This window comes from Numida meleagris, unplaced genomic scaffold, assembly GCF_002078875.1.
Source record: "Numida meleagris isolate 19003 breed g44 Domestic line unplaced genomic scaffold, NumMel1.0 unplaced_Scaffold292, whole genome shotgun sequence".
In the NCBI taxonomy this organism is placed as follows: Eukaryota; Metazoa; Chordata; class Aves; order Galliformes; family Numididae; genus Numida; species Numida meleagris.
In genome coordinates, this window is record NW_018364538.1 from 163,658 (window position 1) to 186,241 (window position 22,584).

The window sequence follows — 22,584 nt, forward strand, 5'->3', positions numbered from 1 at the left end:
ATTTGCTCTGTCCAATGGTGCTATTGTGCTCTTTGCATCTATTTGTGGTTTTCACGGAAACAAAGAGGCGGCATTACTTTCAGAGAGACTACGGTATTTTATATGGTGCCCATGACAACTCTGTGACACAATGAGGCCCAGGCAAACCAAAAGGTTGTGTACTATGCTATAAGCTACCTAGTACCATCCAGCTACTGTATGCAGCTTCATTTTTATTGCCCCAATACACAGTGAAAATCAGTTTTGATTATAAGCTGCTTTGGTCTTTCTACATGGACAACACTAAATAATACCACAATTCATTAGCCCATTTCTAATTTTGGTAGTGGTGAACTGTTGGCTTTTTAAATATTTTTTGTTATTTATTTGTCTGTTTGTTATAGATGGTTGGTTGCTGTTTTTTTCAGATCAAATTTATCAAGTTGCAAAAAAAGTAAGAAAGGTAAAAATATAATATTTGCTATTTATAATTGTTTTGTTGGAGCTGAAAATTGTTCTACAGCATAACACAAATATAAATATATAAAGTAAAAAAACAGCTTTTTTATAACAGAGATAAATAAATGTGATGAAGAATCTGAAAATGAGAACACCAGCAACCTCCAATTTGTTTTACATGGCTATGTTTTTCTTATGATGACGTAAAATACAATACTTCTATTCTCATTAATAGGAAATCAGTAAAAAAAAAACAACAACAACTCACCTCTCCTAGCATTTGTTGCCACAAAGTAATGTCAGTCTTGACAATAATGTTTTTGAGAAAAAGATGTACTCTGGAAAGGTAGAACTGCTATCAAATCCCCCATGCAGATAAAAGACTAAGGACGTCAAATACTTTTTAGAATTCTGATCATAAGCAAGAAAAACAATGAGTCTTTCTTGACCTGCAGTTAGCATATATCTTCACGTACATGCTGCATTTAACAAAGTAAGCCTCAAAATACCTGCAATCGGTGTGTAAGATTTCTATGATGGAATAAGATCATGAGATCAGAAAAAATGATACAAAATTTATGGTGCTGATATAAAGAAAAGAACAAAGAGAAATATTTCGTGGGTACTATGTCCAGTAGGATAGGAAGATATGTGGACATTGATAGGAATGTTTGATGCATTAGTGGATCTAAAGGAAAGGAATGGATGGAAGTGAAGAGCAGATTTTATGATGGATGGTATTTTGTTCCAAAGCTTTGTTATAGACTTTAAAATTTGAACACTTTTCTGGATTAACCACATCAGCCCATTAATCAGTGAATATCTCCAGTAAAATTTTCCGTCATGCTTTGTAATAAAATAATCACATTGGATTCTGAACAGTCAACAGAGAAATGCAGCAATCAAACATATTTTTCTTGCCACTGAAAATAAGTTATTCCTAATTTAAACAATACCTCTGATCTATCCATCTCACAACCTCAACATCGTGCTTTGTTGAATCATTGTCTAGATAGGCAAGCGCGAAAAATTGGCTCTGAAGGGCTCATCTAGTAACTATGTCTATTATACAACATTGAATGGTAGGCTGAGCAAGAGAAAGTGAAAATATAGCTACATTGCTTCTCTACAGCCCAGGAATTTAACATGCTGGAGGAGGTATTGAGCAATCAGATCTTAAAACTATCTATGGATTTTCTGTACCAAACATCTGCAGTAAAGGATTTAGCTTCCTGTATGAACTTGTAAATGTAGTTCATGTGTTAAAATTTTCACATCATACTATTTTTTTAATTAATTTCTGAATCATGTGTAATCCTAGAACATAGGAAATAAAAATAAACACAGAGTGGGTGAAACATCTTTTTTTTTTTAATTCAAAAGGCGTTTGAAAAGGAAAGGAAAACCACCATCTGCATAACTCTCATGCCAAGATTCAAGATCTAAAAGAAGACATAAATGAGGAACAGCTAAAAGCTTTTATTCAAATGAGAAAAGGCAAGACTCAAGGAGATGTAATAAAAATCTATAAAGACATTTAAAAAAAAAAAAAACATTGTTCATAAAAATAAAGCAATTTATTAAAAGAATCAAAAGAAAGAAATATAAGTGGTAATAGCAAATTGAAGCTAAGGTATAAAAAAGCTCAAATCCACATTTAGAAAGTAATTTATAAAATATAAGCTTCACGTGCGACCAGAAAGCTGGTTATGATGGTGAAATACCAGTTTGACATATGGGACACTGGCTTGAACACAGCAAAGCTTAAGGTTTTAGAGTCTCAGAAACAGAATCATAGTTTCAATTTTATTTCTAATCTGTTGAAATCTCTTGATGACTGAGAATTAAAAAAAAAAATAAAATCAATTTTTATAAGAGCTAAATTCCAATAAATTTCACATGGTCTTATACTTATTTGTTCCTCAGTTCTCTTCTTCACATCATTTGTATGATTTCACTGGTACTCTCGGGTTTGAATAAATATTTTTTATTATATTAATTTTGCAGTTTAGGTTACTTTTCTCCTAAGAAACAGAAAATAATTAAGGATATGTTTTACTCCAGGAAAAAGATTGTAGCAGTGTAACACTAACAAAACCAACAACATCAACAATATTAACAAAAAATAAGCTTCGTCTAAAGTCAAGAATTTTGAATTCCTACTGCATTTGTAGTTTTTTTCTATAATTAAATGGCTACATAACCTTAGGTAAGAAGAACAAAATTGAACACCATATCCTCAGCAAAGATGACAAGACAATAACCTTGGGTTCTTTCCACCTCATTTAACTCACAGCAACTCACTGGTCTGCCTTTCGTAAAGTGCTAATAAATCTCAGGGTTTTAATGGCTTGAAATTAAAACATTTGCAAAATGTAAAGAATAATAATTTTGCTTTTGCTTCTTTCTTATTTCATAATTGTATGTTTCAGTTTAAATGATATTTTTCAGTAAGATGAAACATAAAATGTAAACTTTTTTAAGCAAGCGTTTGTTTACTGTAATTTTAATCTTGCTTCTGCAGAGAAGCTGATAAGAAAATGTTTTCCTTTTGGTGGACACTGTTTTGGAGAATCTTTTCAGTTCCTTCTATCTCTCCCTCCCTCTTCCTCTCCCTCTCTCATTATACATATATTTAAGTAATATTAGATAAATGTTCTTAGTAGTAACATAGATTTTTTTTTTAATGTGAACTCAAAGCAGATTGCTGAACAAATGTTAAACTAAGACAACATTTCAAGTAATTTGTTTATTATGTCTTAAATGTTTCTCTGCTAATATGTTTATTTCACAGCTACAGGACATCAGTTTTATGGTGATCATCAATCTTAAGAAAAAAAATACACAAGTGAACTGACCATTTCCACTTGGAAAAATTAGTGTTTGATGTCTTGCCCATAATAATCCAAAAACAAGCCAGACAGACCAGTATACAGCTCATGTAAAATGAGTAAAACCCAAGATTTTTTACAGAAGAAGACAGAGCCCTTTGGTAACAAAAGATCAGTATAGAATCTTCATCTGCATGTATTTTCTGAGTACATAACCCAAGTATTTCTCATCATCTCCTTCTGAAGCTGTGTATTTCAGGCCACTGCTTAACACTGTTCACCGCTGTTGTAGTTAGCATGTTAACTCAACTTACAAACTAAATGACAGCAAAAAGAGCTGTTGTGACTTAATGCTAGACAGACATTAGAGCATGAGAAAACTCAATTTTTTAAATATTTCATGTATCTCAAAATCCAGGCTAACTCCATCTATCTAGAAATATATTACAATTCCAGTTCTCAGATTTTTTCTATAATTAAATTTCTATACTAAAAAAATACATTATTCCAATACTATTAGCCAAAGAAATTTTACATCTTTAACATGCCACTATGTTTATTGCTGGCATGTCTCTTTTGTCAACACTCAAGAAAAAAAAACAGAGAGGGAAAAAACATTCCCAAATTCATAAATAAACATAAATTACATATTTATTTTTAATTTTATCTGAATTGTAGAAGTTATGTGGACTAGAGTAAACGTACTACCTCACTGCAATTTAATGAGCAAGGATCCCAAACAGACATTTAATGCACCTTTAACTTTGACCTAAGTTGTATTTATCTCAAAACCAGGAGTTTAAGAAAAGACATCAGAAGATTTTTTGTTTGTTTGTTTGTTTGGGGGATTTTTTTTTTTGCTTCAGCATATTTCATCTGAAACTTTAAACATAGCCAATGTCACTGAAAGATCACAATATTCAAGTTCAAGGCATCTCAAAATCAGTATGTTGTATACTACGCTTGAATAGAGAGAGAGAAAACTGTATATACTCATCACTGAAATAGCATTATGAATTTCTTCTGTATCAACTCAGGGTGATTCCAGAACTTTAAGTTATGATCTTATCTTAAAAAATAAGATAGTGAACAAGAGATGCAGAAAATGAATTATTCAATATCATCCACTAAAGTGAAGTCATCTTCAGTATGAGCATGTTTTTTCCTTTCTTCTTCAGTTTGTTAATGTGTTTTCCCTTACCCTACACAGGCTCTAGTAAAATATTTTCCTGAAAACAGATCTACTTCTTTTCTCCTTCTATAATATTCCTATTCAAGTATTTCTTATTTAATGCTGCTTGCATATCACAGTTGCAAGTAGTTAAAATATATATTACTTTATATATTACATTATTTATACTGTATATTCATAAAATATTGTCAAAGGGTGGCAAGCAAATCTTGACACTCATTGACATCTAGAAAGCTAGTGACATTTTTAACCTTATCACATTAAAAAAAAAATAGAATGCAGGGCTTTTCATTAATAGCTACATATAGTTAATAGATAGAAACTACCTCAACACTTCATTTTTCAGATTTCAGCTTTTTCTAAATAACATGTTTAGCAACAATAAGATGAAGAGGACTGAGGACAGGAAAGGAAACAATGAATTTATCAAAACTGTTATTTTTAAAGAAATTAATTATAAGTTCCCAACTACCCTAGTTTCAATTGGGATAGAGTTAATTTTCTCAGTAGTGGCTGATACGATGTCTTGTTTTGGATTTAAAAGGAAAATAATAAGCAAAATAAAGCTTTTTTTTTTTTTTTTTTTTTTTTTTTTTTTTTTTTTCCTAAATGGTAATCTTCAAGCTTAGTTGATTTATATGGAAAATTCTGGAAGTTACTGAAGTCTACACAAAAATCTATATCCTGAATTCCATTTTTAATTCAGAACAGAAATAAGTCCCTGAATATCAATAAAATACATTGTGAAACTTACAGAAGGAAATCTGTTAAAAAAAATGCTGCTATAATGACTGAAATAAAATTGAACTACCATTAAATAAGTTAAATGCTGTAGTATGTTTCACTGAGATTTTCTGATGTTCTGTCTCAAGTCTGGAGATCAGTAAAAAAAAATTAAATCCCATTGATTTCCATGCAGCTAACCCTACAGAAAAAAGCTAGTGCTGCTACAATTGCTAAATCAACTACTTACAACTTAGTGAAATACAAATTTCACATTTTAAATCTAGCTAGTTATGTACAAGAGATGCAATGTACAATAAAACCAATATTACGCCTATTTCCCTATGACCTTTAAAGTAAGTGGTAGAAAATGCCACTGTCTGGCAACAGAAAAATTAAATGGATTAACTACTGACCCAATTAAATGGATTAATTACATGCCTGCATGGAAATGCGTGCTACTGATAGTTACAGATTTGGTGATCAGAATAACAGCAGTCACTTCCTTTAACAAAATATGTCAACAAAAATCTACATAGTATTGATAGATAAATTATTACATTTGTTTGTTCTTAAATGATTATTTATTTATTTATTGCTAACAATGAATACAAAATATGTTAAACATGAGCTGGTAACATTTTAATAAATTCCATGATATCGTTGACACAGTATTCCCAGATTATGAAGATATGATCACATGGAATCTAACTAAGAAATATGCATAGGGGAGACTCTATTAAGGGACTTGTGAGGACAATATCTAGTGCTGTTGATATAGTAAGATATTCATACCAAGAATTACATACTTACTACAAAAATCAACAGAAATTTCATCTATATTCTCAAAAATGTTCTTTCCCCTGTAAAATTATTATATACTCTTTTAGAGATAAGTGATTGCTCTTATACTTAGGCTATATTTGGCCAGTAAGAAACGTACTTAAAACATTTAAGCTCACAAAGCCTAAGGATTCTAATGGTTGTTAATAGAGTTAATCTAGTAGATGTTAATTTCAAGTCACTGTGAAAAACTTAACTACTTAGGAAAATTAGAAGGTAGAATTTATCAAGATCTCTTATTAAGGTTTAGGTATGGGCTGAAAGCATAGCATGCTATTACAAACTAAACAGCTCTTGCAGAATTGATTATACAGCAGGGAAATAATTACCTATTCAATCTTAGATCACAGGGAACAGGAAATCGCATGGTAAAACAGAAAGCAGGAAATTTGCCTGAAATATCTAAAATAATACTGATAAAATCAGATTCCTAGCAGAAATGGGAATTTGGCAGTATAAGTGTTCTTTGGAGCTGCCCAGTTGTTGCTATTCAGAAGCATTTCAACTCTTAAGTGTGCATATACACCCATTCTATCACTCTTCTTCCAGGAGTCCAATTATGAAAGTCCACAGAAGAAACGAAATACAAGAGGACAAAATACCTAACATTATAACTTTTAGATCTAAAACTTCAGTTATCACAGTCTGATTGATTACAGGGGCAAGATTCAGAAGTGCACTGAAGTAAGCTTTTGCAGATTATTTAAAAGAAAGCCTTTGTATTCTTAGGATAAAAGAAATGACTGATAAAAGAAACAGTAACTATCAGATGGTGGTCAAAAAGTAATAATTTTTTGTCATTAGAAAATAACCAGTAACTCCTTGCCAAAGCAAATATCAATCATCCAGGCTGAAGTTTCCAATTATACACTCTTTGAAACACAGCAAGTTTACTGCAGAGATAATATGGTTTTGAAACAAGCTACCATTACATCTTTGTGTATCTGATTTTTATAAGGTCAAAGTTTAGAAAGATTTCTAAAGGAATTTACAGTGCCTAAAAGGGAAATGTGAAGATGGTACTGATATAAATAGGCTGAAAAGGTAATACAATATTACGATGGCATGACCAGTGCAATACCATATTTAGAACAGTATATACTGGAAATAAATTTGAGGATTTCTCTGAAGTTCAATGACCAGATTATTTATAGGAAAAAGTCATAGCTTTATTTTTGGTTAGCTTTAAATCACAGGAATTTTAATGGGCATGTATAATAGAGAGACACTTATAAATGAAATCTGAGGTCTCTCACTGAAAATATTTTTTGCTGTATCTGAAAGAGTAGCTGGGGTAAGCAAGAAATAATTTGAATGTAGTCTGCTACTTCTTACTAGTTGAACAAGCCTTGAGAAAACAATTTGAAGATAAAATATTTTCATAATATCATAAAATCATACAATTACTTGATTTGAAAGGGTCCTCAAAGAACATCCAATACCAATCCCCCTGACATAGACCACTAGATCAGGCTGCCCAGGGCTCCAGCCAGCCTGGCTTTGAACATCTTCAGGGGTGACACATCCACAACTTTGCTAGGCAATCTGTTCCAGAACTTCACCACCCTCTCAGTGAAAAACTTCCCTCTCACATGTAATCTCAACCTCCTTCTCTTTCAGCTTAAAAGCATTCCCCCTTGTTCTACTTTCTTCAGATCCAGCTTGATTTCTTTAAGTCACTTGGAACCTACTCAAAAATGTCTGTGCAGAAAATGGGGACAATCTTTCATTATAACATTTTTTTTTTCTAATATAAGTCATTTTTGGATATGAATGCCTGCTGAAGTTAAAGCTTCAGTGTAAAAATAATAGTATCATACTAGGACAACTACATCTGAGAGGCAAAGAACTGGAATGTTTTTTCTAGTTATAATTAATACTTCTTAGAGTATTTTCCATAAAGTGATTATTAAAATGTTATTGACCTTAGATCAAACAATAAGTAGAAAAAAAAATCAGCATCTACTACAGTGATTGATTTTTGATGAAAATAACATGCCCATATCACCGTGTTTAGATTAAAGGTAATCAATGGTCAAAATAAAAGAAAAACTGTTATTTGTATTTGCAAAATCATCTAAATGTAGTAATACTGCCTTTTCTGGGACTAGTGCATATTAGAAACAAAAACTCATGTTCAGACTTTTATAGCACAAATTCTATGACTGAGAGCGAGACAGAACCAATGAACAGCTACTTGTTATTTTCCATATTCTTCCCACATACAACCAGTTGTAAATTATTTTCTGTTCTTTTTCTTGAGATGACTATGGTTCTGTAACTGCCAGAAAATAGTTCTGTTCAAGACCAGCCCCAGAATCCAACTGCAATGTTAATAGTTTCTGTTGGCAGTAGACTTTAAAATAATAAAGTATCCTAACACATTAAACCTTGGCTCCCAAAACTCCTATTCATCTAGCCAATCTGATAACTGCATTATGAAAATGTAGCTGTGAATTTCTAACTCTAGGAGAATGTTCACTTCTGTATATTACTGGACTTATACATCTTCAGAACATCTTGTTGCCCTTAGCTTAATATAGTTTATCTAGATGTTTGTATGTAACCTTTTTTTTTTTTTTTTCCCACAAGTCAGTTGCTATAATGTAAGCAGGGACAATTTACATTTTACTTGTTATAGTGTACTTTCTCCTGCCCCCAGCCTCAACTTTCAGTCTGGCTTTTATGCCCAAAGATTTGCTCAAGCAGACGAGGAGATGCCCAAGACCTTGCTCAGGACTGATAACACTGCCTTGCTAACAGAGATAATAAACACCGATCTGTCTCAGACATCTCATTCAACAGCAGGAACCAACTGAGCGTGTGGTAAATACTATGACTAAAAGTCAATCATCTTACTTCATGAATAGCAAAAAGCCCAAGAATCCCTTGATCACTGATCCTCATAACAAGACCACACATGACCCCCCAGATCCTTCTAAATACTGTGAAGCTTGAGTGACTATAGTCATGAAGTGGACTATGTGAAACAACACTTGTATATGACTCACTGAGATGTCCACCTCTTATGAGAAAGTACAGTGTTGAAAAAAGGTCCAGAGTGCAATGTGGTGAGTATACAAGGAGTCTGTTCCATGACAGTTCCCTAAACAACACAGATTACAACCTTAGATTGTTAGCAGTACCAGGGGATCTTGATATGCTGAGAGATATAGCACAGTAGGTGTAGTGGAGTGTAAATACTGCAGCTATGCTCTGTACTTCAGAATCGATAAACAGCATAGTTGTCACAGTCAGCAGTTTTTCATTTTCTGTTGCACCAAGTGCAATAAATATATATATATATGACCAGAGTTACTCAAATTCTACCTGAAGGAAAGAAAATAATATAAAAATAACTTAAGAGAGAGGGATTTGAAGGAAGATACCATTGCAAAAATGTCAGCAGAGCACTGCTGATTTGTCTGATTAACTGATGGGCTGATCTGAATGCCCCCATACAGACATCTGTTGGGTAAGATCCAAATACTCAATTATACCAAGTACTTCCCTGGAAAAAAATTCGAAGTCTCTGTGGAGTTATTCCACAATTTAAAATGTTTGTGGTTAGCTGTACTATTTACATTCTTGGTACTTGCAGGTGCTCTGCAGACAGTGTATTTATCACTGGCAATCTGAAGGATTTTTTTTAATCTGTTGCTTCAACAAACAGCACTATTCGCTAGTCTATCCATGAGAATTCTCACTGAATGTGATCAGGATCCTTAAGGATGGCCATGTTAGCTCACTCAAACATGACTAGATGGTGCATGGTGCTATTGGTGCATCTGTAATTCTGATGGCTCAGTGTATTGAACATGACCAGACTAGTAGCACTGAATTGGGCATCACACAAAATCTAAGCCCAGCCACCCCCAGCCCCTCTGATATCTGAAGACAAGCTGAAGCACAAGGGAGTTTATTTTCTATCAAACTTCTTGACCCTTTAACACAATAATGGCATTATTACTTTCTTTAACGTTTACTCATGTGTCAGGGACCTAAAGGTCCTCACTGAAGAATGATCCTGAGTTAGAACAATGGATTCTGATAGAGAACATAACTGGATGGCTACATGACCAGAACTGTGTGCCACATAACAGCTTTAAGGAAAGCGGTATTTGCAGCTTGAGACGCTTATCTTGTTTTGGTAGGGAGTCAGCCTTGCCATTTATCTTGTTTTGCAGATGGTTGAGCTTGCTTGCAGGCAAGTGTTCCACTTGGGCTCTCCATCATGTGCTGGCCACATGGGTACATCATACAACTGGAAAAAACCCTGCAGACCCTGGAGAGATTAGAAGCAGGAGGCTAGCTGTAGTGGGTTGGAGAGGAAAAAACGCACTTTGAAGCACAGGACACCCTGCTGATACTTCTCTTTATCCTACATAGCATTTCGTCTATCTCTCAAAGGTTGGTTAGTAATTTTGCATTGCTTAGGGAGTTTCTGCTTGCTGCTTACTGGGATTATCTAAAGTGGATGCCTGTGTATGTGTGTATGTCGAATGAAACTCATAACCCTCTGTGCTGCTCTAATTGTGTAGTTTGCTTGCCTCTGCTCCTGAGACATCTTGTCTCTCAGATTCAAATGTACCTTGAAACAACTCATATCCTTTTAGAACTCATATCCAGGCGTTTGGGGTGGGGCAATAGTGAGCCTTCCTATTATAAGGTGTAGTATGGCATAACTATGTGAAAGGGACAGGGTGCTTGCAGGGGTCCTCCACCTGCTGCCATGAGAGGTACTGGAAAAATCCTATGAAAATGAGGCAGACACTGCTGGGACAATAGGAGAAGGCAACAAGGAAACTCAAGTTAAATACTTAAAAGGAATTAAGGAGTTATCCTCTATAAAACTGACAAGACCACCTTCACAGATGAAGTGTCTCTACACCAATGAATGCTGCTTGGGAAACAAATAAGAAGAGCTGGAAGCCACCGTGCTTCTAGAATACTGCTGATACAGCTGCTGTAAACAAAACCTGGTGGGATAATTTCCATAACTGGAGTGTGGCTATCAATGGCTGCAAGCTGTTCAGAAGGAACAGGTGAGGAAGGAGGAAAGGGGGACTACTGAATCGTGGCCTGAACCACTGATTGAGCACCTGGAGGAAAGACCCAATCAGCCCTGGGAGCACAGGTGAAGGCAATTCACCTCTTTCTGGAGATCCCTCCTTGGTGGAAGCTTTTCCCTGTGAGCTCAGAATCTTCTGATATGTGTAGCACCTTGCTATCGTGCTGCTCCTTCCACCTCTTCTGTAACGCCTTTTCCATCGTGTTTGTCCTTCCAGTCGCTACATTTGGTGAGCAAGGCTGACCAAAATATTCAAATGGCTTTCCTTTTGAATGTCTTTAAGTGGGCCAAGGGGGAGAACCTCATTCCTCTAGATAAAACCCTGCCAGGGCACATCCCAGGATTTCTGGGTTCACTTTTTTATGAACCAGTAGCCATAGTTGAAAAATGGGGCCCCTTGAGGGATAGTGGAAGTATTTCTCAATCTTCATCTGGCATGGCAAAATATTTCTATGAATTAGATAAAAATATCCTAATTACAAAGGAACGCCGACTGGCTGCGTTCACTGCTGCATGGCCACTATTAATGGCTCTAAATCGTGCAGAAATTCCAAAGAATTCTTTAGAAAATGAGAACCAATTACTACTGTGTGATCACGTTGAAAAACTCAAGCAAGCACTTGGCCTACTGACAGGGAAAAAATCAGGTGAGGTGGATCCCTTTGAGATCTGACCTGTGATGACACAAAAAAACAAAAAAGATACAGGCTAGACCAGCAGGGGCGCTCCCTGATCAATGGCCCCCTGCCCAAATCCGTCTCCATGTAACAGCTCGCCCCTATACAGCATCTGAATTGATGGATTTGGTGCAACGATTTCCGCAGTAACCAAGGGAAAGTGTACCGGCTTGGTTACTCTGATTATGGGACATGGGGGCAGAGAATGTTGTGGTCAGTGGACCAGGAGTTTCCAAGCTCGCATCCATTACCTTGCACCCTGCCCTTAGGCAAAGACTGTATGCCACTGTGCAACATAATGAGGAAGATCATTCCCTAACGGATTGGTTGATGGCAGTATGCCGTATCACTTGGCCTAATAAGGCCGATATCCCGGTGCATGCAGGTTTATGGTCCTCCATGGAGGACCTCCAAACATATATTCGTAAGCTAGGAATGAAAGAGGCGATTTACGAGGAAGCCTTTGAAAGTCCCCATTTAATAAAATTCTCAGCTGAAATGCGGGACCTAATTTTACAACAGGCACCCTCCCGCTATTATGGCACTTTAGTATCTCTGTTGAGCCCCCTGGTGGCCTCAGAGGCCGTTGTTCAGCAGGCTGCCCAGTTGGTGGCTGATCTGGGGGAGACAGAGTGCTTAAGGGCAAGGCATAATACTAGGACAGTGGAAGGGGCTGAGGTATATCCAGTTATTAAAACTAGAAAAGCTGCCCCACAGACACCCCAACTGGGCCACATATGCGTGTCCCAAAAACATCCGTTCAATGACCTTACACGGGCCGGGGTGGCTTTTGCTAAAATCGGTCGCCAACCTGATCACGTTTTTCTTCCCTTGTAGAAACAACTAAGGGACGACCAAAAATTTCAAGATACCTCCAAAAGAGCAGGGGTACGAATAATTGAATGAGTACCAGAAAATACTTGGAAACTAGAGGACTTCGTAGTCCCTAATAAAAGGAAAAAGCCTCCCCAGGTGACTCGGACTACCATGCCCAAGCCACCTGAGGAAAAAGACTTGGCACTCGCCCAATTCATGGATTGATAGGGGATATTAGTCCCCCTGTAACTAGGGCCTCCAGACGGGAGCAGAGGCCCTGTGTTGAGCTGACCACTTTTTGGCCCTGAAAGAACATACAAAGGGTTATGGCGTTGGTTGACACAGGCACGGAAACATCAATTATTTATGGAGATTAGTCTAAGTTTAATGGAGATAGAGCGATGATCGGTGGCTTTGGGGGACAGACCATTCCAATTACCCAGATGTGGTTGAAACTGGGGGTTGGGCGTCTCCCACCCCGGGAGTATAAGGTGTCTATTGCCCCAGTCCCAGAGTACATCTTGGGCACAGACATTTTATGGGGTCTGGCTCTCCAGACAACCGTAGGAGAGTTCAGACTCCAACAGAGCTGTATCAGTATCCAGGCAGTGCAGGCGATATTGAGAGGCCATGTGAAGCATGAGCCTATTCGCCTGCTGGAACCGCGCTGGATTACTAATGTGTGGCAGTATAGACTCCTGGGGGGGCAGGATGAAGTATCAAGGACTGGGCAGGAGTTAGAAAAAGCTGGGATCATAAGACCTGCACATAGCCCATATAATTCCCCCATATGGCCAGTGAGGAAGTCAGATGGCAGATGGAGAATGACAGTAGATCATAGAGAATTAAATAAGGTCACACCACTGCCTGTTCACACAGCCATTCCCGATATTGCCTCCCCAATGGACACGCTGAGTAGGGAAATAAAAACCTACCATTGTGTCCTAGAGCTGGCGAATGCGTTCTTCAGTATTCCAGTTGCTGAAGAATCGCAAGACCAGTTTGCATTTACATGGGGAGGCAGGCAGTGGACCTTCCAGGTCCTTCCACAGGGGTATGTACATTCGCCAGCATACTCCCATAACCTAGTGGTGCGTGACCCAGCAAATTAGGAAAAACCTAATACTGTTAGCTTGTATCACTATACTGATCATCTCATGTTGACATCTGACTCACTGGAGGCAGTAGGTCAGGCGGCAGATTCATTAAATACCTATCTGCAGGAAAAAGGATGGGCTATAAACCCTCAGAAGGTGTTGGGTTTGGGCCTGTCTCTCAAATTCCTGGGGGTAGTTTGGTCAGGAAAGACCAAAGTACTTCCCAGTGCTGTCATAGATAAGGTTCAAGCATTCCCAGTCCCTACAACACCAAAACAGCTGCAGGAGTTCTTGAGTATATTGGGGATATTGGCGTTCCTTTATACCTTATTTAGTGCAGCTGCTGACACCATTATATAAACTTACAAAAAAGGGGCAACTGTGAGACTGGGGGAGAACGGAATACAAGGCTTTCCAACTGTTAAACAAGCCCAGGCACTGGATATATTTGATCCTACCCTCCCAGCCAAATTGGATGTTCACGTCACTCAGGATGGCTTTGGCTGGGGCCTGTGGCAACGCCAGAATTCTGTTTGGACTCTGACTGGGTTCTGGTCTCAGGCCTGGCATGGAGCAGAAGAAAGATACAGTATGACTGAAAAACAGTTATTGGCTACCTACTCTGCATTATGGGCCATAGAGCCAATAACCCAAACATCTGAGGTCACAGTTAAGACCACCTTGCCAATTCAGGGGTGGGTGAAAGATCGGACCCATCTTCCTGAGACTGGGGTGGCCCAAGCACAGACAGTGGCACGATGGGTTGCCTATCTCAGCCAGAGTAGTTTGTCTTCATCACCACTGAAAGAAGAACTTCAAAAGATCTTAGGCCCAGTGACGTATCACAGCGATGCGCCGAAAGAAACGATGGTTGCTCCATCAGAGAAGAGTCCCATTCAGGAGGGGAAATACCCATTCCTGAAGATGCCTGGTATATGGATGTGTCCAGGAAAGGTAACCCGAGTAAGTGGGGAGCAGTGGCATACCACCCCTCTACTGACACAATCTGCTTTGAAGAGAGGGATGGTCAAAGTAGCCAATGGACAGAGCTGAGAGTCGTGTGGATGGTTATCACCAAGGAACCTGGTGATAGTGCACTGAGCATCTGCACAGATAGTTGGGCTGTGTATCAGGGGCTCACTCTTTAGATCGCACAGTGGGCCACCCAAGACTGGATCATCCATGCCCGACCAATCTGGGGCAAGGAGGTATGGTTAGACATATGGAATGTGGTTAAACATAGAACCATATGTGTCTAGCACGTTTCTGGACATCACCCCTTGCAGTCACCAGGAAATGACGAGGCTGACACGCTAGCTCGAGTAGGTGGATTGAGAACTCTCCTTCTGAGAACACTGCTCACTGGCTACACCAGAAGCTGCAACATGCTGGACAGAAGACAACATGGGCAGCAGGAAAAGCATGGGGACTGCCCATAACAATGCCAGATAGCGTCCAGGCATGTCATAATTGCGAAGCTTGCTCAAAAATGAGACCAAAAGCCTTGCCAGAGATGACTGCCCACCTTGCCAGAGGGCATAATCCTCTCCAAAGGTGGCAAGTTGATTATATGGCCCTCTCCCGCGATCTGAGAGGGCCAGATATGCATTAACTTCTGTTGACACAGCAAGTAGACTGATGCAGGCCTATCCGGTACCAAAAGCAAACCAGGCCTACACCATCAAGGCTTTAACCAAATTAATGGTGGTATATGGGACTCCACAGGTCATTGAGAGTGACCAGGGTATGAATTTCATAGGCATGATGACACAGCACTGGGCAGAGGAGAACAACATTGAATGGTGATTTCATCTGCCATATAATCCAACGGGAGCAGGCCTCATTGAACGTTATAATGGCATCCTGAAAGCTGCTTTGAAGACAGACTCTCAGTCCCTGCAGCAGTGGACAAAGAGACTCTATGAAACCCTGCAGGACCTGAATTAAAGGGCTAGAGATGGCAGACCCAGTGCCCTGAAGATGCTGCAGACAACATGGGCCTCCCCTCTTAGGATCCAAATTATGGGCACTGACAGTCGGGTGAGACCCCGAATTGGTAATGAAAATAACCTTCAAATTGGTAATGAAAATAACACTGAGAATCTAGAACCCAGTACCCATAGAATAGAATGGCCTTGGAAAGTTCAAGTAGGACCAAGGTGGTGTGGCCTACTTGCGCCTTGGGGGAGATTATTGGAGGTGGGAGGCCCGGTAGTCCCTTTGGTGATTGGTACATGGCCTACTGACATTGTGGTCAATGCTCCGGTCTTCACTGCTAAGGGGACCCTCATCATGTCCCTATGGAGATCAGGACCCCCTGCTTTGGTACCTGATGTAGTTATGCAGCCACAGATATCTTGCCAAAGGGCGTGGTACATATGGCCAGGACATGCCCCAGTGCAAGCTGAAGTGGTGACCCAGGACAGGAATACAGCCTGTATCTTGCTGTGGAAAGCAGACCTCCTCCTCTTGGTACCATTGAAACACCTGTACTACTCCCCATGAGTCTTTTGAATCTTTAGGATCACTGGAAGGAGTGAAGTGTCATTGAAGTGTTCCAGTGTCACTGTGAGATCAAGCACGACACCCGGTGATGGCCTATGTGGGACTGGTGGAACATGAGATGGACCTGCACCAAACAACTGCATGCGTCCAGTAACATCATCGAGCACTGGCCCATGAGACAACATGAACCTCAACCACGAACAAGTCATCAATTGTCTTACATTGTGTCGACCTGCATCATGACAGGCAATTGTATAAGCCTTGAGGTGTGTTGGATCCCTGTATTAGGGAAGGCTCACCCTCCAGCTGACTCAATCATTGGTTCCTGCTGTGAAGGGGTGGAGTGTATGGGAACTGCTGAGTCACAGCCTGAACCACTGATTGAGCACCTGGAGGAAAGACCCAGTCAGTCCTGGGAGCACAGGTGAAGGCAATTCACCTGTGTGACCAGAAGGCTGGTCTTAGGCCTCATTTAAGGGCTGACTGCCCCTGAGGAAGGATTTCTTTCTGGAGATTCCTCTTTGGTGCAAGCTTTTCCCTGTAAACCCAGAATCTGCTGATGTGGGTGAGTGATCTACTTCCCTTCCCTTGTAGCACCTTGCTATTTTGCTCATCCTTCCATATCTTTTGTAACACTTTTTCCATCATGTTTGTCTTTCCAATCGCTACAGGAGTGGTATTGTCTACATCAGGAAAGGAATAGAACGTGAAGAGCTGTCCCTCAAAAACAGACTTGAGCAAGCTGAGAGCCTATGGGTGACAGAGGCAGAAAAAGGAGCCTTGTGATTGGTGTCTGCAACAGGCCACATTTTCAAGCGGAGCATGTCATTGAAGCCTTCTACCTCCAGCCACAGGACACATTGTGATCGCAAGTGCTTGTCCTGCTGGCAGACTTCAACCACCCAGATATCTGCGAGAAAAGTAGCATGGCAAGCTGAAGTCAATCCAGGAGGCTCCTGAAATGCATTGAGTGTAACTTTCTGAGTCAAGTAATAGATGGCCCCATCAGAGGGATGCTGTGCTGGACCTGTTGCTCACCAATGCAATTTAACTGATCACATCAGGATTGGAGGCCACCTGGGCTGTAGTGAACATGTTATGGTGGAGTTCATATTCCTGAAAAATATGAGACAGACAAAGAGGAGAATTAGATTCCTAAATTTTAGGAAAGCTAAATTCCATCTCTTCAGGGAGTTAATCGACAAAACACCCTGGGAAACTGTTTTCATGGGCAAAGGTGCAAAGCAGAGCTGGTAGATCTATTATAGATCTAGATCTATTATTGAGGCTCTGAGTGCGTTCAGAGAAGGGTAGTGAAGCTGGTGAGGAGTCTGGAGCACAAGCTTTATGAGGAGCACCTGAGGGAGCTGGGATTATTCCTCAGTCTGGCGGAGGCTCAGGGATGACCTTACTGCTCTCTAGAGCTATCTGAAGGGAAGCTGTAGTAAGGTGGGAGGGTCAGCCTCATCTGCCACATAACTAGCTGTAGGACTAGAGGGAATGACCTCCATTAGCACCAGGGGAGATTCAGGTTGGATTTTAGGTAATATTTCTTCTCCCTGAGAGTGGTCAGGCACTGGAATGGGCTGCCCTGGAAGGTGGTGAAGTCACCATCTCTGGAGGTGTTCAAGAAATGTTTAGATGTTGTACTGAGGGAGATGGTCTAGTGGGAAATATTGTTGATAGGTGTATGGTTGACCTGGATGATCTTAGAGATCTTTTCCATTCCTGGTGATTCTATGATTCTGTGATCTTTAAGGAAGAGCTCTCCATCCCCATGTGCAGGAAGTCAGGACAGGAAGGCAAGAGGCCAGCATGGCTGAACTGGGACCCGCTGGTCAAACTGAAGAGCTCAAGATTGGTGCATCCTTAAGACTAACAAATCAGGGAAAGGGGGCATGGGGCCTGCACGGATGAGTAAGAAACTCATGTATAAACTAAATGGAAAGAAGAAGGTCCATGAAATGTGGAAAATGAGCTTGTTCACTTGGGAAGAATATAGGAATATTGTCAAGGCCTGTAGGGATGCAACTAGGAAGGCGAAGGCCCTCTTGGAATTAAACCTTGCAAAAGAGATAAAGGCCAACACAAAAGGTTTTTTTTAAGCATGTCAACAGTAAAAGGAAGACTAGGGAGAATGTGGGTCCCCTACAAAATGAGGTGAGTTCCTTGGTAACAGGAGATGCTGAGAAGGCAGAGATTCTGAATGTTTTATTTGCATCAATCTTTAGGGCTAAGACTTACCCTCAGGAATCCCAGACCCTTCAAGTAAGAGAGAAAGTCTGGGGAAAGGAAGACTTTCCCTTGGTCAAGGAGGGTCTGGTCAGACAATATCTAGCCAAAATCAATGCATGCATATTCAAGGGCCCTGACAGGATGCACCCATGTGTGCTGAGAGAACTGGAAGAAGAGATTGCTGAATTGTTCTCTATTATCTCTGAAAGATCCTGGCAAATGGGAGAGGTGCCTGAATACCGGAGGATAGCCAATGCCACTCCAGTCATCAGAAAGACTGAAGCATATTAGGATCAAGAACAGTGGCTCTGAATTTTCGGCAAGGATGATCATATCTTCTAAGGTGGTCCTTAGTTTGTAATTTACAATAACAGTGTTTCATTTTACAGCATGGGAAATTTCTAATTTACCAAATCCTTTACAGAGGAAGCTGGGAATATGTGCAGCAATACATGCACATCATATAATTCACTATTTCTAAAACTTTATTACATATCATCAAAATCGTAAATGTTAGAAATAAATTACTTCCATATCAACTCAGAAGATTGAGTAAATGCTGGCATATATATAGGTATACATAAAACTTCAAATTTTCTCTTCAGCTAAGTTAAATGAAATGGAAAATATACCTTAAAATATATGCCGACTAATATACACAGACAAAAACGTACTTCACTTCTCATTCAAAATATTATAAGATTTACCTTTCAAAATAGGTGTTATCACAAACTAAGGAAACAGTTCTTCTATGAGAAGAGACCTAGTAACTGTAATGGAAACAGTTTTTCAGAAGTATCTTTAGTGTTTAAAAGATTCTAATGGCTAAATGAAATCTATATTAAAGATAAACTTACTGATGTAAGATAACAAGCAAGGCACACCCTTATGTCATCAGTAAACTCTCAATGAGAAGGCTAAGACCAATATATGTTGCATGGATAAAGAACAAGGTTGCTATAACTCCTTTTAAATCAGTTTCTATCATGTAGAGAAGTGAAGACTAACCCCATTCAGCAGTCAAAGAGGTGAGAGAGGTTCATCGCACTCAGTTTCAGAGTATTTGCATTTGAACTGAGAACAAACTGACAATAAATCATTTTGTAGGCAGTGGGAGGAAAAAAAAATGTGGCTGCGTGATACAGCTCAAGCTAACAAAGACACTGATTTATTCTTATTACTGACCACACAGTTTAGACAAGCATTTGAATGTGATCTAGTTAGGTAGTCCTCTTTGTGTCTCAGTTACAATAATCTTAAAGTGAGTGGAAAAAAAAAAAATTATAAGAAAGAGGTATGGAATAACCATGAGGCAGAATAAGTTTGGGATTAACAAAGACACCACATCACTTCTATCCGTAAGTGTCATTAAAGTTACATGCCACATCTGAAGAATTGTTCAACAAGGTACACTAATAGCAGGAGCTTCCGAACCATAAATTAAAGTAAGTCAAAAGGTGACAAAGGAAATTCAAAACTAAATTCAGGAAAGGATAAAAGCAGCTGTAAAATGATAGAGAAAATATCTACTCTGCTGTAGAAAGAGTGAGTGCAAAATACGAATATTTATATGCAGTGAAGTACTCTAGAGTATTATTAGCATTACAGAGCTCTCTCACAGAATCATAGAATCTTAGAATGGTTTGGGTTGGAAGGGACCACAAGGATCCTCAAGTTTAAATCCCCTGCCTCAGGCAGGATTGCCAAACACTAGTACAAGTAGTAGATCAAATTGGCCAGGGCCCCATTCAACATTGCTTTGAATACCTCCAGGGATGAGACGTCCACAACCTCTCTGGGCAACTTGTTCCAGCACCTCACCACCATCTCAGAGAAAAACTTCCCCCTGACATCTGATTTAAATCTTCCCTCCTTTAGTTTTAAACCATTCACTGCCCTATACTATCACTATATACCCTCACAAAAAGCTGACTTCTCTTCTGCTTATAATCTCCCTTTAAAAGCTGGAAGGCTATAATGAGGTCTCCTTGCAACCATCTTTGCTCCAAACTGAACAAGCCCAGCTCCTTCAGCCTGTCTTCACAGTAGAGGTACTCCTGCCTTCTGACCATCTTAATGGTCCTTCTCTGGACCCTCCCCAAGATCTCAACATCTTTCCTGTGCTGGGCCCCAGACCTGGATGCATTATGTTAGATAGGGTCTCAGGTGAGCAGAGTAGAGGAGGGACAGTCACATCCCTTGTTCGGCTGGTCACTTCTCTTCTAATGCAAACCAGGATGCTGTTGCAAGTTATTGCTGGCTCATGTTAAACTTTTCATCTACCAGGACCCTTAAGTCCTTCAAAGCAGAGCAACTCTTAAGGAGTTCTTCTCCCAGTCTGTAAACACATCTGGGATGTTTATGTATGTATATGCAAGTGTAATAATGTATACATATGCATACATATACATATTATATATAAGTTTTTCCAAAGCACAGTAGCAGTCAAGGGAAATTATTTCCTCTGGTAAGCAATCTTGCAATAAGGCAATGACTTAATTAAGAAGAAGACAGAAATTGGTATATGCAATAGCTATAAAATGTGGGATGTTCTTGCCTGAAATTAGTTTGGGCACTTCTTAGAAGAAGAGTTAACATAAGCACACAACAATCAGAGAAAAAAATGTAAAACAAATAAAGATTTAAAAGTTTCATTCAAAGATCAGTTCCACACATTCATTTAGACTGGAGGAAATACATTTCTCTAGGAGCAGAATTCCTAAATAAAGATGCAGTAAAAAGATTAATAGAGAAACCCTGAAATTGATGGTTTATGTCTTTGAATTATGCATCACTGCCCGTAAGCCATAACTCCAATCTGCACTGCAGTCATTAAGGTAATAACATTTTTATTAAATTTGAAAGAATGGAATGGCCTACTTTTCCTCTCCTGCAATGTCTGCAACAGCATTTAGCAATTTAAGGAACTTCTGTTTGCTGTTTCGCTGATGGCAACATTTAAGACATAATGACCGTGTCACTGTTCACAGTAAAAATATGTTATTTCAAAAATGCCTTCACTGAAGAGATCAAACAGCTCCCAGATTTCTTTGATCAATCTGTCTGAAGATAGGTAAAGACAATATTGTAGTAGTGTATGTCCTTTTAATTTGGAAGATTCTTTTTCTTTTCTAACTCCTCACAGGCATACAGATTAGAAACTCATTTATTTGTCCTTGTTATGAAAGCACATCTGAAACAGAAGTATAAAGCAAATCCAAACTGAAGTATAATTATGCAACAAGTAAACCACTGCATAATCTCATTATACCATAGATGGGGTTTGGCAATAAAAGTAACAAGAACATCTAGAACTGAAAGTCAAAATTCAAATGTATAAAATGAAATACATTTTAACATAATGTTTAACTGTAGCAAAAAACAGCTGAAGCCTAAAGTCCAGTAAAATTTCAAAAACGAATCAGCTCTTTGTATGGATAGAAGAACAGAAGAATGACAGGATAAAATCGCAGTACAAAGAAACTAATATTATTCCTCTAATCCAGTCCGGTAGACACTGAGGTTCAAGGAAAGATATAACCACGGTCTAAAGATATAATTTAATGTTCTACTTCTGTTTTGGATATTGTCTATCTGTTACTGAGAATCTTCTACTCCCATTAAACTTGACATTAATGGGAGGTGATGGGCATAGTCACACTTATTAACGACAAAGCTAATAGGTGAAAAATGCATAAAATATCAGATCGAGATCAGAATCAAGACTTGGAATTAGAGGAACAAAAATTAAGCCTACATGAAATGGTTCTTTCCACGTATCTTTTTATCCTTTTTTTTTTTTTTTTTTTCCCAATGAAAAGGCAAGTTTGATATGGGCAAGTTTGATATGGAATCAGTATGGTCAGTATTTTGGGAAAATAATTTTTACATGGCAAGAAAAAAGAGATTTTGCAGTAATACTCTTATCTTTAGAATGCATCCCTCTGTCACATAACAGAGTAATGTTAAAGCTAGATTTTCTAAGTTAGTTTGCTTTTCAGAGCTCCTTATCTTGACAAAAGCTAGATTTGTTCATATATCTAATCATTTTAAAATTTTCATTGTAGTTCTTTATATTCCATTGCTTTGCTTGCTACACATCTCAAATAATGTTAAGTCTTCTGGAGAAATCTAATTCTCATTATTGAAGTAACAT

The 22,584-nt window shown here is 38.8% G+C and overlaps 1 protein-coding gene across 1 annotated transcript in view; it reads right to left on the minus strand.

Moving 5' to 3' along the window:
- Nucleotides 1–22,584, minus strand: part of LOC110391077 (contactin-associated protein-like 4) — a gene marked incomplete at its 5' end in the record, with an annotated part of 165,060 nt that overhangs the window by 136,784 nt on the left and 5,692 nt on the right. The window lies entirely within an intron of this gene.